The 12,392-nt window shown below is 39.1% G+C and overlaps 1 long non-coding RNA gene across 2 annotated transcripts; it reads left to right on the top strand.

The window, feature by feature from the left end:
• Positions 1-4,128: 4,128 nt before the first annotated feature.
• On the top strand, positions 4,129-5,314 carry LOC147944923 (uncharacterized). Of its 2 annotated transcripts, XR_015598140.1 has the most exons (4): positions 4,129-4,427; positions 4,524-4,674; positions 4,775-4,850; positions 5,084-5,314. It is a non-coding gene; the product is annotated as an uncharacterized LOC147944923 (long non-coding RNA). The 2 variants fall into 2 exon arrangements; XR_015598141.1 differs by lacking the exon at positions 4,775-4,850.
• Positions 5,315-12,392: the final 7,078 nt, after the last annotated feature.

Below are 12,392 nucleotides of genomic sequence, written 5' to 3'. Positions count from 1 at the left end.
TAAACCAATGTTTGGGTATTGAAATTGTTAGGAAATGTTGGGTAATGAATAAAATCTGATTATGAGTGGTGGCTTGAATGTTGGGTATTGGAATCTGAACTGTGAATGAAATGGAAAATCATGGGTAATCTTGAAGCTGAAATGTGTATTTGAGTGCTACTCTCTCCTATGTGGATACCAAAGTTGTTGCATACCAAGTGTTTGATATAATGTCATTGATAACAAAGCAGTTGGTAAAGAGTACAAAAGTTTGTCATCGTCTTCGGCTTGTACTTCGTCGATGATGGAGTTGGCTAGTAGTGTTGATGATGCAGAGTACAGCGGGGGAGCATCTTCTGGTTATGATCATCTTCATTTTTGGGATTTCTGATTATTTAGGAAAATCTTCCTAAATTGCAAGAATGTCTTCCTAGACATCGTGAAATCCTTCCTAAATCTAAAGAAATGAGTTTTTGGATCTTTTAGTTTATGTTTTGCCATAATGTACCACATATTACTCTATTTGGTGAGTGATATTTGATTTTATTTTGTGCACATCATGATATTTTATCTATATATGAAAGATTAAAAATTTTGATTTTGTTTCTTCCTAAATATTTTAGGAAGGCTATCATGAAGTTTAAGGTTTTCTTCCTAAATATTATTGAATCCTTCCTAAAATTTAAATAAATGTGTTTTTGGTGTTTTGCCTCAATATGTGAAAGATTACTCTATTAGTGAGAGGTAATGATATCACTTAACAATATCCAGACTTTTTATGAAGGTAATCCTTAAGTTCCAATTTTTTAATGAAGGTCATCCTAAAGTTTAATGACGCTTTCCTGAATTTCGTAAAATCTTTCCTAAATTTCGTGGAAAGTGTTGTTGGATGCTGGTTTTTCAAGATGCAAGAAATCAGAAAGGATTCTAAAAAATACATAGAACTTAAACAAGAAGAAAAAACAGAATAAAAATCCTTGTTAATAGCACTTAAAACAAATCTAATGTTATGAACATAAGAGATACTACATAACAATAAGTTAGAGGATTACACTACTAAAATTAAACCTAAGCATGGTGATGAGATTTTCAAAGTCTCCAGCATGGTGGTGACTCCAATTTCCTGCTTCCGTTAACATGAAAGTCACCTTGAAGTTTAGGAAAGCTTTCTTTAGTGTCCTCATGAAATCCTAACTTTTTATGAAAGTTACCTTGAAGTTTAAGAAAGCTTTCCTGAATTTTGCGGAATCCTTCCTAAATTTTCATAAACCTTTGAATCTGAAAATTCCGGCAACCACTTCAACGCTACAGCTTCAATCATCACATGAACAACAAAATTACCCAAACTATCAGTCACATTACTTGTATACTTAATCCCAAATCTGCCTTTCCTCTCTAAAATATTTTTGATAATCTCCTTTGTCAAATTTCTCCTAATCTCAAACGTCATAAGTATCATCTCCCTCTCACTCTCTCCGTTGTTATCACCATTAGAGGGAGAAAATTACGAATTGAAGGAAGAGAGGAAGCAACATCTGCATCAGAAGCAGATTGAGCGTAGATTGAATCAGGAAACTGTGGAGTTCTTCAGGTTAAAAGAGACAGCCTGTTATGGAGATCCAATTATCCGATGAGAGAAGCTTCTCAAAATCAGATTTATCTTCCAATTTGATCACATGCGACAGCTTGGAACTGCGGATGTCAGCAGACATGAATGCTTCAATTGATCGCCGGCGATTTTGTCGAAGCTCCGATCTCATGTAAGCACTCAACAATGAGACGGCGGAGATATGTGGAGAAGAGGTATGTGATTTTCACTTGGGCTAAGAAAGCGCGTAGAATATTGATGATGAATTAATAATTTTAGTATTTAATATTTAATTAGAGTATGTGTGCTAGTTTTGGAAAATATGAGAGTGTGTGCTAAGCTTGGAAGAAAAACTTAACTTTGTGCTATTTTTGAGAATTGCCCAAATTATAATATTATTTACTTATTTTATTTTTAAGTTATTAATTCTACAAAAATAGAAAAAAGGATTAAGGAAAATATACAGTTAATTTTTTATTCTAAATTTTTGTAAATACTCACTTCTCTATAAACATAGAAGTTTAGGGTTTAAGGTTTAGGGAAGGTAAATTTTTCTTATTTTTCTAAACAAAATTTTTCTCCTATTTTATCCCTTTTCAGTTGGTAATAGGTAAGATTAATATGTTGACCCAAAAAAAAAAAAAGATTAATATATGCCTCTTCTTTTCCTAATACTGTATTTTAAAATTTAATGTAGTATTTTTTTATTATTTTATTTAATTTATATTTTCATCTTTTTATTATTTGGGATTCATATATTATTGTGCTTATAATTTTCTATTGTTTCTTTAATTATGTCAAGTTAATTTTCTTCTAATTTCTCTAACCTTGATTGGTTATTTGGTTGGTCATAAACTTTTTTTTTTTTTGCAAACATAATTGTTACCATTATCCGTTCAATCCCAAAGGGAGATAACGAGTAGAAGCTCATCAACCTAATGGATGGATAAAATAGGCTAATCAAACACAAGCTTACAACAAATGTAGCTAGATAGATTGGAAAAAAAAATCGTTGTTGATAGATCCATATGAGCTCAAAGACTGTGACACCATGGTTTGCGGAAAGGTTTAAAAGAATTAATTTGGCCACATATGTCACCAAAATGTACTTATTTTTCGGTCAAGGGTCCTGAGGGAACTTCATGATGAGTGACCTTCCTGGAAGTGATTGTCGAAACTGTGCAAGTGTGGACAAAACTCAGGAAAATATCATTGTTGATTTGTAGAGTCGGTAACAAGTTTTTAAAGCAATCAAATATGTATGGGTCCACGGGATGGGAATAGATGTTGGACCCACTTAGGAAGGTGGTCCCATGGACTGAGAGTGGACATGACCTAACTAAGCAAGGTGGTGGTTGAGGCGTTACAGAGAAAGAGGCTACATCATGGTGTGTGAAAGACATTTCCACGAATACATTGAGAAATTGAACATATCAAAAGATTTTGGGACGTTAGAAAAATGTTTTTACTTTCATTGGTTGTTGAAACAAGTCATTTTGAGATAGCAAAAAGATGTGAAAATGTTCTCTCCACACATGAGGAGAGCATAGCCGAGGTTCTCTCTATTGTGAAGAAGGTTGGACAAAAAGTTATCTCCATAAGGAAGGAAGGTGGAGGAGGTTAGACGAAAGGTTATCTCTCCATGGGAGGAAGGCGGAACCAAGGTTCTCTCCATGGTGGAGGAGGTTGGACGCAAGGTTCTCTCCATAAGAGATGAGGGTGGAGCCGAGGTTTTCTCCATGGTGATTACATTATTGTGATGATACATCATTGATCAGTAGATTATATTATATATTTTTTATTCAAAATATTTTTTGAGCCAACAATTTTAGTAATTAAAAAACTAAGTAAAAGTGAAAGTCAAAATAGTTAGCTTAATGTGTTCATATAGACATTTTCTAGGTGGTGATAAAGATATATTTGTAACATAGAATATATTTAGGTGTTAAAAATACACTTTTAATAATAACATACATAAAAATTTGTAAATGGATATAAATCAGTGTATTATAACAAAAATAAAATTTGTAAATAACGTAAAATAAATTTTAGTAAATTTTTGTTATATTTAATTTAATTTATCCGCACATCGAGCGGATCCTCATCTAGTGATGATATACAAGCTTTGAGTATTTCTTTATATATAGTGAGTTACACTCACGTCCTAGTGTCGATATGACTTAGGACTACGTTTCCATATTTCGATATTGTTTCCTCTTTGTTTTACCTTAAGTTTCCATATCTCATAAGGAATCTTTCATTGATCTTTTCACCTCTTTGCTTTAGCAACACGATCTTCATTAATCCAAAAGATTTTTTTTCTAAAACATTAAATTAACATTATTTAGAAAAAATTGTTTTTCTAAAAACTATTAAAAAGTTCTACTAGATGATTTTATAGGTTTAAAGTAAATAAAAACTATAATCTCTTTCAATAAAGTTTACCCATTCAATTAATAAATTAAAATATTTTTGTTTTAAAAATTCAAATTTATTTTAAGTGTATAAGACATGTTAAGTTGTTAACACATTGTAACATCCGTGTTTCAGGAATAGTGTTTGTGATATGTTAAGTAAACCTAAAAAGTAGATTTTAATTAATTTTGGTTTAATTAAATCCTGCTTTAATCTAATTAAAGCAAAAACTCTTAAGCTCCTTCTAAAAGTCACGCCTCCTCTATTTTTTGTACTACCGACGACATTGTTAACAGAGAGAGGGAGAGAAAGAGAGATAACTCTTGGTTATTGGGTGTAAAGGAGAAATAAAATGAGATCAAGCTTTTTCCTTAGAGTAAAGAGAGAAACATAATTGTTAGAGTTTGGGAGAAGGAGGATCCGACTGGTCAAATCGTTTATAAAGGTATTGAGTTTTGGTATGGATATAGCTAAGAGATGTTCGTACACTCTCCTTTTTACAGAAGTGAATTTGAATTAATATTCTAGGAGATATTGGCAGTTTCGTGGGGCATTTCTTCTCATTCGCGGATTGAGACCATTGGGTGTTTCGGGATCGATAGCGGTTTCATCTGAAAACCGATCGTGCTGACATTTTGTGGGAAGGGTCTAGACGTATCTTGCTTTTCACCGGAGGGATTAGAAAGTTAACGGTTTGTTTTGATTTCGTAGTTTCACTTGTGAGGTTGTTCTTTACTGTTTTTTTCTGGCAGTTTGTTTTCAGTGTTTGTTTATTGTTGTTATTGGTTGTAGGAGCCAGTTTGGTTGTTCTTCGATATTGGAGAGCCTCTCATTTGGTTGTAGTTAGTTTCTTGAATCACTTGTTAAGGTGAGTGCGTGACCATGAGCTTATCTAAGCGATTGAGTTGTATGACTTGTTTTGTGTGATGATGTGTAGGTGTGGTGAAAGTGTTATTGGTTGTTCTGTTTAATGGCTGGTTTGTTATATTTTATTTGTAGTTGTACTCTTGATTTGCTTGTGTGTATTGCTCGTAGATGGGAGAATCGCCTCACTGGGTATTTTTGGTAATACTCATGCATCTTATTGTGTTTGTGGTGCAGGTAGAGGCAAAGTGTGACATTGGGATCATGGAAATGAAGAGGAAGATGTTCTAGGGACTTAGTTGTTATGTTTTGGTGTATTATAGGTTGCTAGAATTGGAATGTTGGAGTTAAAACCATGGTTTAAGTTGCTAGTTTTTGGTCTATGATTCTGGTTAATTATTGGTTTATTATTATTGGCATTTTCCGATGCTTATTGGTTAAATATTTAAATAAATATTTTTGAGTTATATATTTATTATTTATTATGTATTATTATTTATTAATATTATTATTATTTATTACAAAAAACGGGTCGGATCGTTTCAGTTTGGTACAGAGCCCTTACGGTTCTAGGTATGGGTTCATTGTGTTTCTGCTGCTGATGTATGAGATTTGCATGCTTAGATTGATTATTTGATTTAGTTAATTGTATGTGGCATTGAGTCCTAGAACATCCTCTTCGAGCCTTCAATGAGATTCCATGGTATGTTATGTTTCTTTGTGTGGTTTTGGTTTGTTTTTATGCTTGTTAGTCTTTGTTCTTGGAAGAGCAGCGGTTAAAGGTGTTTGAGTTGTTGGTTGTGGATGTGGGCGTGGTCGTAGTCGTGGTCGAGGTCGAGCAGGTTCCCAAGGCCAGCAAGTTGGTGGCCCAGAGTTCCACAAGGAGGTACGTTAGAGGGTCGCAAGCTTGTCAGGAGGGACCAGAGAGGGTTAGCCGGTGAGCGTGCCGGGGGTGCTAGGAACCCAAGTGAAGGGTTGCAGCAGGTGGAGGCCAGAGTCGAGATGATCGCTTGGCGGATCTGTTGACGTGCTGTTGGAGCGGTTATCGAGAGAGGTACCAGTGCAGGCTCCAGTTGTGCCGCATGTAGCGGGGTGCAACCAAGGGCTGCGGATGTTGAGCAGTTTCCATCATATCTTAGGAGGATGGAGCAATTTTAGATGATACATGTGAGATTCTTCTCAAAAAGTATCGAGCCTAGAGAGGCGGATAGGTGGACAGATGCAGTTAGAGCGGATGTTTCTCCATTGGTGGGTGATCAAGTTTGATTGAGATCGGTCTGTGAGTGAGATCGGTATGGCTCGAAGGTTGCAACCTAAGAGTGGAGGAGTTGGGAGCAAGCAATGCCTAGGACGTGAGTATAAACATAATGACGGAATGTAGACCTCGAGAGTTGATGGTGGTTTAATCTTATATTTTTAGTTGTGTTGGCCGGTGGGCCAGGGTTCTATGACCGGTGCGGTCATGAATGTGTGGCTGATGCGCCAGGATTGTGAGGCTGGTGGTGCTGGAGTCCCAGGAAGGGGAGCTGCAGCAGTTATGAGCCGGAAAGGGCATGGTTGCCAGGTACATATGTTCAGGAGAAACCTTCATGGCAGGATAAACTAATAGTTGCGACGATGTTAGATGAAATTCATTGGAGAAGGACAGGGTTGCTAGATTTAAGGTTTTGGTAAGCTTGCTGGGGGAAATAAGTCAAGTGGTTTGAGTTGGCGGCCTGCATATTGTTTTTATGCGGTGAACCAAAATATGCGAACATATGGTACTTGTTTGTTTGATTACGCTCGTATTGATGATTTGCTGTGGATAATTGCTAAGCGGGAAGCTACGTTGGAATAAGCTGTATTGTAGAAGTTTCCCTTAGAGGCAAGTTACTAGAAAATCTTGGTCGAACAAGAGGGGTTGATATTTGGGTGGTGGTGAGTTGATGTCAGCATACTTGATTATTAGTCTAGTAGAGCTGAGGAAGTAACCAGAGGATTTGTTGAGCAAGAGATTTATCCGTCCTAATGTATCACCGTGGGGAGCGCCGGTGTTATTTGTTAAGGAGAAGGATGGGAGTTTCCGCTTGTGCATTGATTATCGGGGTTTGAACCGGGTCACTGTGAAGAACAAGTACCCTCTTCCCAGGATCGATGAGTTGTTGGATCAGTTGAGAGGTGCTACTTGGTTTCCCAAGATAGATCTGGCGTCGGGTTATCATCAGATTCTGATAGATCAGGCAGATGTGAGGAAGACTGCATTCAGGACGAGGTATGGGAATTATGAGTTTGTAGTGATGCCTTTTGGTTTGACTAACGCGCCAACAGCGTTTATGAGATTGATGAACAGCGTGTTTCAGGAGTTTCTGGACGTGTCTGTCATTATTTTCATCGACGACATACTGGTATATTCTAAGAGTCCTGAAGAGCATTCAGTGCATTTGAGGGCAGTTCTGGAGAAGCTGCAGGAGTAGAAGTTGTTTGATAAGTTGAGCAAGTGCAGTTTCTGGCAGCGTGAGATGGGTTTTCTTGGTCATATTGTTTCTGTAGATCCGGAGAAGATTGAGGCTATCAGGGATTGACCTAGACTGTAGAATGCCACAGAGATCAGGAGTTTCCTCGGTTTGGCAGGTTACTACATGAGATTTGTGTAGGGCTTTGGGAGTAGGGCACGCCCGATGACTAAGTTGACAGGGAAATATGTTCCTTTTGTTTGGTCACAGGAGTGTGAGGAGTGCTTTGCAAGCCTTAAGGAGATGTTGACTACTACGCCATTGTTGGGTTTGCTTGAGCAGGGAGAACCCTATGTGGTTTATACTGATGCATCTAGAGTTGGTTTGGGGTGTGTGTTGATGCAGCATGGGAAGGTGATTGCCTACGCTTCGCGGCAGTTGTGGAAGCATGAGGGTAACTATCCTACTAATGATTTGGAGATGGCTGCTGTAGTTTTTGCTATGAAGATTTGGAGATCTTATCTTTATGGTGCAAATGTACAGGTGTTTACAGATCACAAGTGATATGATCGTGGCAAGCAAGGAGCTAGAGGCTGCAGAGCAACCGGAGGTGGTGGGAAGGATCACTCGTTCAAGAGCTAAGGAGATGGCCAAGGAAGCTCATTCACTCATAGTTGACGGGTCATTCAACCTACCAAGGATCCAAGTCTTCAACATATCCACCTTGAAGACTTCACCCGGTAATGAGGACTAGGTAACTTAGGTGTGAAGTTTGTACTCTTTTTCCCATAGCTGAGTTTTGTCCCAATGGGTTTTCTCAGCATGGTTTTCAATGAGGCAAATGGATCACTACGTCGAGGTATCTAGAAATCATTACCAAAGGGGGAATAATGTACTTCTGTACTAGTTCAGCCGACTTCTGTAGTACTACAGGTCGCCTAGACGTTTTGCTGTTTTTCTTATTTCCTTAAACGTCTTGTTGTTTTGGTTTTGCACTTCTTTTTGTTTGGAGTGTCGAGCCCTAGGGTGTTTAAAACCCAAAGCTACGCCTCTTTTATTCTTTAGCGAAGAATGATGTTGTAACATGAATTGTTGATCTTTCTTCCTCACTTTGATTTCTTGAATGCGTTCTTGAATTCTGGGTTTCTAAACACTTTGTGACATAGAAACTCTTCACTTGTTTCGTTCCATACAACCACCTAAACATCTATCTCCATCAAACCATTGTTTTCTTACTTCAATCTTCACACATCATCACCCAAAACCATCCGTTCATCATCACATTCCATCCACATCACCTGTCACTCGGTTATCAGCCTTCAACAGAGTCCAATCCTAGGGGAAATCGTATCATGTGGTATCAGAGCCAACTCTGTGCCAAGGCTAAGCGATTCTAAGAACCCTAATCTCTTGAGTTTTTTCTTAATTTCGTTTGTTTAGTTTTAGGGTTTGAATTTTTTGAGTTTCGTTTGTGTCTAGATCGAATAGGGTTTAGTTTTTTTGTTGATTCGTTTGAGTTAGGAGTTAGTTTTGAGTTGTTTCGAAATTAGACTGCAATTAGGGTTTAATTATTTCGAGTATGTTCGTTATAGGGTTGGGTGTCGATCGATTCTCTTGTGGTGTCGCTCGATACTAGGTCTGCAGTCGTGTGTCTTTCTTGTTTAAAATTCAGAGTCTTAGAGTTTATTTCCGTTTTACTCATTCAAAGAACAAGTTACTGCGAGTTTCTTCTTTGGATTGCAGGTACAATGGAGCTATCTCCAGAAGCTATGGAAGCTTTGAATCAAGCCATGTCTAAGCAAATAGCAGAAGCAAACAAGTTAATGTCTACTCAGTTTCAGCAACAGATGGAGCAGCTCAGTAACAAGTTTGAGAAACAGTTCAAAGACATAGCTCAAGCATCTAGTGCTTCAGAACAGAGTTCTACAGAACCGCCTAGTCCTAATGAAGCCCTTCGTTTAGCTAAAGGAAAGGCTCACGTAGGAACCTCTTCCAAGCACACACGGATTAGAACAGCTAAGTCACCTACTGGGGGAAGAGAGACTTGTTTCAATCAGAGGAGAAGCACTCAGGGTACAGAAAGAGAGCAACGCAGAACCGGCAGGGAACATATACGCCCACGATGAGCTGAACAAGTAGCTGGGCATCGAATCTACATTGAGTCAGATAGGGAGTATTCTGAAGAAGAAAAAGTTTCAGATCATAGTCAAGAGACAATGAGGAGAAACCGAAACAGAGATCATGGCAGGGATTATGATCCTTTGAGGCAGCAGCTGAAGCACCTTAAAATTCAGTATCCTTCTTTCCATGGAACCAATGATCCAGAAACTTATCTAGACTGGGAAAGAAAGATGGAGTCCAACTTTCAGGTTCAAGGTACTTTTGAGTTGAACAAGGTGAAGATAGCCATATCCGAATTCAATGGCTATGCTTTGTTATGGTGGGAGCAGTTGGGGCTTACTAGACATCGACAGAGAGAGCCTGCTATCACTACATGGGAACAGTTAGTCACGCAGATGAGAAAGAAGTTTGTGCCTACTCATTACCAGAGGGAGATTCTTAACAAGCTTAGGCATCTCATTCAAGGCACTAAGTCTGTTAGAGACTACTATCAGGAGCTGGAAACACTCATGATCAGGGCTGATCTAAGGGAAAGTGAAGACATGGTTATGTCGAGGTTTCTTGGGGGTTTAAACAGAGAGATTCAAGACAAGGTAGAGTTGCAGGACTATGAGGATGTGCAAGAAATGGTACATAAGGCAGAGCTGATTGAATCGCAGATCAAGAGAAAGGGAGTAAGGTCTACATTCACGCCTAACATGTCCAAGCCGAGGGAGTTCAGCAAACCCGCCTTCACCAAGGACAGCAAACCCGTGACAGCCACAGTCAAAGAGGAGGTTAAAGTCGACTTAAAGCCCAAGAGTAGTACCTTTACAAGTCATATTAGGTGTTTCAAATACCAAGGAATGGAGCATTATTCCAGAGACTGTCCAAACAAGAAGATGTTTCTTCTTCAAGAAGGAGGAGAGATTGTGCCAGTAGACAGTTCAGAGAGTGAATCAGAGTCTGAACTCTGTGAAGAAGGTGAACCAGCAGTCATGGGAGAGATGTTGGTAGCTCGCAGAGCTTTAAGTGTTCAGGTTCACCCAGATGATAGAGGACAGCGTGAGAACCTATTTCACACACGGTGTATGGTTCAAGACAAGGTCTGCACCTTGATCGTTAATGGTGGAAGCTGTACTAATGCAGCTAGTGAAGAGATGGTACAAAAGCTTAATCTTAAGACTACTTCACATCCAAGACCTTATCAGCTACAGTGGTTGAACAACAAGGGTGCTTTGACAGTTTCGCAGCAAGTAATGGTGAAACTAGCGATTGGGAAGTATGAGGATGAGCTGCTTTGTGATGTTATTCCAATGAAGTCAAGTCATATCCTTTTGGGAAGACCATGGCAGTTCGACAGAAGAGTGTTCCATGATGGTTACACCAACAAGCAAACGTTTGAGTTCAAAGGACGCAAGGTCACTCTTCTACCGCTTACACCCAGTGAAATCTACAAGGACCAGCTTCACATGAACCGCAAGGATACAGAGAAAGTGTCTCACAGCCTGTACATCAATCACAGCGAGTTCAACAAGCTATTTGATCCAGAGATGACCACATTCATGTTTGTGTACAAGGAAACACTCACCAGTACTAAGTCCGCAGGAGAGCTTCCACGCGAGATGATAGAGATTATAGAGGAGTATAAGGATGTGTTTCCAGAAGAGATACCTCCAGGCTTACCTCCAATTCGTGGGATAGAGCATCAGATTGATTTGGTACCAGGTTCAGCTTTACCGAACAGACCAGCTTACAGAACTAATCCAGTAGAAACTAAAGAGCTTCAGAAGCAAGTAGAAGAGCTGATGAGTAAGGGACATATCCGAGAGAGTCTCAGTCCATGTGCAGTACCAGTATTGCTTGTGCCAAAGAAAGATGGTTCATGGAGGATGTGTGTTGACTGCAGAGCTATTAACAATATCACAGTGAAGTACAGACACCCAATTCCGAGATTAGATGACATGTTGGATGAGTTATGTGGATCAACAGTCTTCTCAGAGATAGATTTGAAGAGTGGGTATCATCAGATCAGAATGAAGGAAGGAGATGAATGGAAAACAGCTTTCAAGACCAAGCAAGGGCTCTACGAATGGCTAGTCATGCCGTTTGGTCTCACCAATGCTCCTAGCACCTTCATGCGCTTAATGAATCATGCCCTCAGACCGTTCATAGGCATCTTTGTGGTTGTGTATTTCGACTACATACTCATCTACAGTAAAGGTCTAGAAGAACACTTAGAACACATCCGCCAAGTTCTAAATGTTCTTCGTTCTCAATCCCCCTTTGCTAATTTTTCTAAATGTTCATTCTGTACTACTGAGGTTGTTTTTCTAGGTTTTGTTGTCAGTGCAGAAGGAGTTAGAGTGGACGATGAGAAGGTCAAGGCTATCAAGGAGTGGCTAACACCCAAAAACGTGGCAGAAGTCAGGAGCTTTCATGGACTAGCAGGGTTCTACAGGCGATTTGTGCAAGACTTCAGTACTATTGCAGCGCCACTTACAGAAGTTGTCAAGAAGGATGTAGGATTCAGATGGGAGGAAGCACAGGAGCAAGCGTTTTCAACCCTAAAAGAGAAGCTTATCTCTGCCCCTATTCTCTTACTTCCTGATTTTATGAAAACTTTTGAGATTGAATGTGATGCTTCCGGAGTGGGTATAGGTGCTGTTTTGATGCAGGATAGGAAGCCAGTAGCTTACTTCAGTGAGAAGCTAGGAGGATCGACATTGAACTATCCTACATATGACAAGGAGCTGTACGCATTAGTTCGGGCTCTTCAAACGTGGCAGCATTACTTGTGGCCCAAGAAGTTCGTTATTCACACTGATCACGAGTCCCTGAAGCATCTCAAAGGACAACATAAGCTCAACAAGAGACATGCTAGATGGATGGAGTTCATTGAGACTTTTCCCTACACGGTTAAGTACAAGAAAGGTAAAGATAATGTAGTCGCAGATGCATTATCCAGGAGGTACACGCTCATTTCTACTTTGTCTTCTAAGTTAGAAGGTTTT

This window comes from Camelina sativa, chromosome 5 (assembly GCF_030686135.1).
Source record: "Camelina sativa cultivar CO46 ecotype springtype chromosome 5, ASM3068613v1".
NCBI classification, from domain to species: Eukaryota; Viridiplantae; Streptophyta; class Magnoliopsida; order Brassicales; family Brassicaceae; genus Camelina; species Camelina sativa.
This window is presented reverse-complemented; position numbering and strand designations above follow the sequence as displayed.